The 5037-nt window shown below is 56.1% G+C and overlaps 1 protein-coding gene across 3 annotated transcripts in view; it reads left to right on the top strand.

Annotated features, from left to right (window-relative positions):
* Positions 1-4410: 4410 nt before the first annotated feature.
* The window catches only part of SMTNL2 (smoothelin-like 2), a 21747-nt gene continuing 21120 nt past the window's right edge, over positions 4411-5037 (top strand). Inside the window, exons 1-2 of one of the 3 annotated variants that reach the window (XM_014533712.1) lie at positions 4411-4544; positions 4664-4706. The gene's annotated coding sequence lies outside the window, so the exon portion shown is untranslated. Of the gene's footprint in view, positions 4545-4663; positions 4707-4731; positions 4757-5037 lie in introns of those variants that run through there. The other 2 variants (XM_005858885.2, XM_014533711.1) reach the window with 2 other exon arrangements.

Raw genomic sequence — 5037 nt, 5'->3', positions numbered from 1 at the left:
AAAAATATATTTTATTGATTTTTTACAGAAAGGAAGGGAGAGGGATAGAGAGTCAGAAACATCGATGAGAGAGAAAACATCGATCAGCTGCCTCCTGCACACCCCCACTGGGGATGTGCCCGCAACCAAGGTACATGCCCTTGACCGGAATCGAACCTGGGACCCTTCAGTCTGCAGGCCGACGCTCTATCCACTGAGCCAAACCGGTCAGGGCAAGTCCATTTTTTTTATGACTCACTTCTACCCCTGTGACTTTCTACATAAACCTTCTCTTATAGTTCGAGTCTTGCCTCTGAATTCTTTCTTATCCAGAACTCAAGTACCGAGGTTGCTGAACCCAGGTCTAACACCTGGTGCCATTTTCCCGCTGCTAACAGGACCAACAGGGCACAGTGTTGGTCCAGGAAGGTGGGAAGCTCTGCTCTCTATACCACCTCCCCAGGTCAGCGTCACCCTTAGAATTTTATATGCAAGAGTCTTGGCAAAGCATCCAGAATCTATACCTTCTAGAAACAGACTTCTAGGTCTGGTTAGGTAGCAATAAATGTGACACACATGGTCAAACTCACACGTACACTCACACTCATACAATGATACCCACAAAGACATTGGACACACGTAAGCACATGTAGACACATGACATACATGTATAGGCACATGTGTAGTATCAGTGGCATAGGTCACATCTTGATGTCCGTGCTGACATGTGTACTGCAGGCAAACATACATAGTGTGTCTATAACACATTCACCACCTACTAGCAAATGCATAAATATCCTTTCTAGAAACATAGGTACTTGTAAATGTGCACACACCCGACATGTCCCATATGTGTTCAGGTATATGTGCTGGTCTTAGAATTCTGTAACCCCCCGCATCTTCTACACAGATACCCCCGCCCCATGTATGTGTCATCATGATTCATGCACAAAAACCCTCAGATAAGGGGAAAAAGAAGAACATTACAAGTTTACATGTGTGTCTGGCAGTACCCCTGGGATGGAGGGATGAAATTTAAAGAAGGGGTTGGTAGAGAGGAGTTGGCATGACCCAGGGGTTGAAGTCTCTTTCTCACTGCCTAGTGGTCTCAGGGTTCCAGGATGGGCCCCAGGGGCTCTGCTCCCAGAGCTGTGGGGCAGAGGGCAGAGCCTCATGAGGCCTAGAGATGAGGCCTGGAGGCTCCAAGTCTTGCCCACCCTGGGGCAAGTGCTTTTGCGCAGCTCCACCGCAGCTCCTGGCTCCCTACTTAGCACTCTTTTTGGCTCCTGAACCCAGCAACCTGGCAGGAAAAGATAAATACAAGCCCTGCGTCCCCACCCCTATGGATCTCACAACATGGCAACGGTTTCCAGGGCAGAGGCTGCATTTCAGGATTTGGGAGGAGAAGTGGGGGATGGTACGTTCACCAGGGAGTCCTGTTCTGAGGTGTACTTTTCTGTTGAGTCCTTGTTAACTGGCTTGACCCCTGGCCCGGCCAGGTGCACATCGGCGGTGGGGCCAAGGGTCAAGCCAGTTATGAAGCCTGGATGCTAGGCCCCTTAGCTGCCCCTGCAAGCAGGGGGCTGCATGGAGGGTGCGGTAGGGCCAATCAGGGCCTGACAGATAATGGGTCTGACCTGGCCTATGACGCTCCAACCTGAGCCCTTCCTGGCAGAGGGGCTTGGAGGAGTGAGGTGACCAGTGAGGTCGACGGCTGTCTTTGACCCAGTGCAAAGGCTGATGTGACCTTGGAGACAGATTCTGTGTGGCATCTATGGACGCCCCCAAGGCTCCCCATGTCCTGTAAGGCACCCTCTCTGTGACTTGTCTTAGTGAGTGCTACCTCCGTACGGTACCTCCAGATACCTAGCATTTTGGAGCCATCTTTGCCTTTCTTCCCATCGTCCATCCATGCAGCAGTCCTGTTGGTTCCATTGGCTCTTCAATGGTCCCCCCTTCCCGGGTTTCAGTCACCCAATGCTTATTGAGCACTTTCTAAAGCCATTGCTGTTCCAGGTGTGAGGACAGAGGAACATCTGAGGCAGACGGTCCCTGCTCTCCAAGGATGGGGTCTGACATGAGCGTGCACCTGTGTGTATGCACTGCGCCCATGCACATGGACCCAGTGCAGAGGCTGAGGGCGGTACCAGGTAGGTGGGCAGATGGCAGAGGACTGAACCGTCCCACTTTTTACGTCCTTTCCTTCTCCCTGTGTGCTTTCTCAGGACCTGAGGAGTCTGGGGATTGATTGGGTGGGACCTTCAGGGTAGCAGGCTGGAGGTGGGTGGAACAGGGAGAGGGGCTGGGCGAGAGGTGGAGAAGTGGGAGTCATCACCATGGTGACACCCCCTGGGAAAGATCTGCAGGTGAAAGGGGTACAGGCCCAGGTCAGAGCCCGGGGGACCACCACGTTAAGGGATGAGTGAAACAACAGCCACTCAGGAAGGTCCGTAGGGAGGAGAGAGCAAGGAGGTGAGGGGAGTCTGGAGGGAGAGGAGGAGGAAGGAGTGGTCCTGGGGGCATGGGTGGGGGTACTGGAGACCTCTGAGGAGCAATTCCAGGGGAGCGGAGTCTCTAACCAACCCGAGAGCAGGAAGGAGCTGCCCAGACGTGGCTGAATTTGACTATAGCCCTGGGGAGGGGCGCTTGGACTGCTCACAGGAAGGAGTGTTTCAAATCTGGGGCAAGGCCCTGGTCCCAGTTCTTTGAATGCCTTGCTGTGTGTCCTGGGGCCAGTCCCTGTCCCGCTCAGGGCCTCGTTTCCCCATCTCAGGTCCATGACTTTAGCTCACTGGACTTCATGGTTCTGGCCTGGCAAGGATTTGCTCTCATGAGGGGACTGGCAGGGGAACTCAGGAAGGCCTAGAGCCAGAGCAAATCAGGGACCAGCAGGTGGCTGAGGGGTCAGAGCCCGGTGAGGGGGAGCTGGGAGGGCAGGCGCCAGAGCCCCCAGGACTCAGTGGGAGGCCAGCCTTGCAGGCTTGCTGACATCAGGGCTGGTGAATGTGGAGGGAGTTCATCAGGTTCATCAGCCCTCACCTCCCTCACAGCCTGGTACCAGGCAGGAGCTGAGCTGGAGGAGGCGGGGAGAAGAGGGGGGCTGGAGGCCTCACCGCCTCTCTCCACCTGGCATGGAGCCAGCTCTTGGGTGGCACTGGTCTTCATACCCCACCTCCACCCAGAATCGTCCCCTTCTGCACCCCTTGGCCCTCTGCCCCTCTTCTTCGCGTTCCTGGTTCATCTCCTTCTATCTCTAGGCTAATCTCCAGCTGACTCAATGGTCTGACTGCTGAGGGAGAGGAGCCAAGGGGGACGGTTTGATTCTTGTACTGTCTGCCTTCCTGGAACCCACAGGGAGCCCCGTCTCTGCCCTTGACAGAATCCCGCCCCTAAGCAGCCCCTCTTACTAGTAGATAGTCTCACGGTGGATCAAGGGAGACCAGATAACCTCTGTGAGGTGGGAGAGGGTGGATGGATCCTGGGAAGCCAGTCTCTTCAGTCTCTCACCTCTCCCGTACTATTAGGGTTCCCACCCCAGAGACCCGGCCAGCCTTCCTTGCCCTGGAGAACAGGAGAGAAGGCTGGACGCCTGCCTCTCTCCCCCCTGCCCCCCACACACACCTCTGCTGCTGGCCCAGGCCCAGGTGCACATGGGCTGTGGGGCCAGGGGTCAAGCCGGATAGTACCTCCTGAGACTTCCCCACATAGTCCTTCCTTGGGTCCTGCAAAGGGAATGGGCTTTTCTGGCTGAGACCAGGGTCTCTGAAGGAGCTACCAGTGCAATCTGGGGTGGAAGCTGCCGCAGCAGTCTCCCACGGTCTCTATCAAAGATTCTACCCCGGGAAAGAATGCAGGGAGCGGTTTGGCTTACCCTGTCCAGACAGCTATTTGGAACACACACGCACACACACATGCAACATGCACGCCTTTTGGCACTTGACTTTCTCATGAAATAATTGCTGGAAGGCTGCTTGGATTAGGTAACCCAGCGTTCCTTCCTGTCCCCATGGTGGAGGGGGAAGGGGGATCAGCACTCAGCATCTGCTAGGCTGACCCAGCTCCTCAGGGGCAATGCAGGCCAGTCCAGGAGGCCTGTGGCTCCAAACATCTTTGGAAGCCAAATGCAACAGGAACAAGCCTTTCAGCTCTCTTGTCCCTGCGGTCATCTGGTGGTGCCTGCCCAGCCACCGGGCCTCCTTCAGGTGGCCAAGGCCGAGAAGGAGAAGGCTAACCAGGAAAGGTGTTTTGCACGGACAAGGATGTTATGTGCCCACTTATATTTGAAATGAGTTTCAGTATACATGGAAATTTACATATCTCATCATCCTAAAGTGAGGGGTATCTGGGTTCAGGTATAAAAGGGGCGTAGAGAGGGAATAGTGGTAGGAGCCCTGGCCTGTGGATAGAGGTCAGGGACCGAGACTTTGATGGAGGGAGGGGGTGATTACGCTTTCCCGAGGCATCCCCGCAGCTGCCCATCCCAGGATTTGGAGAGCAGGCCCTAGGCACACCCTTTCCTTTCTGTCTGACTGTAGCCTCTTCTGACCTCTCACCGGAGCCCCTCGGTGAGCCTGGAGCCCCTACTGACCACTGGCGGAACGGCACTAAGATCGTGCTGCAGAGAGTGTGGCTGGGAGGGGAGAGGCAGCGAGCAAACCTCACCACTTGTCCTTTTCTTCCTTAGGTCTTTCAACAGGTGCAGCACAACCCAGGCCAAGACCCCACAGGTGAGGACCGTGCCCATGTAATAGAGAGGCCGTGTGAGAGCCGTGCCCAGGTAACAGAGAGGGCAGTGCCCGGCACAGGGTGAGGGTCAGGGGGCAGTTCTGGGGACTGCTGCTGCTCCTCTCAAGTCTCCCAGGGCAGGGGGGAGGTTTCCGACCCCAGGTTGACCCTGATCTGGGGGTGAGAATGCATACCCCCCTCACCCCGGCCGGCCCGTGGTCTCCAAAGTAAAGCCCACTTGGGAGGGCGAGGCCTTCTTCCGGTGGGCCCCGCAGCCCCTCTCCCAGGCCGCACGCCGCTGCTGCGGGGTCGGGGTGGGGGCTGGGACTCGGC

This window comes from Myotis brandtii, unplaced genomic scaffold (genome assembly GCF_000412655.1).
Source record: "Myotis brandtii unplaced genomic scaffold, ASM41265v1 scaffold1223, whole genome shotgun sequence".
Taxonomy (NCBI): Eukaryota; Metazoa; Chordata; class Mammalia; order Chiroptera; family Vespertilionidae; genus Myotis; species Myotis brandtii.
Note: the sequence above shows the minus strand (reverse complement) of the source record. Positions and strands in the feature narration are given on the sequence as shown.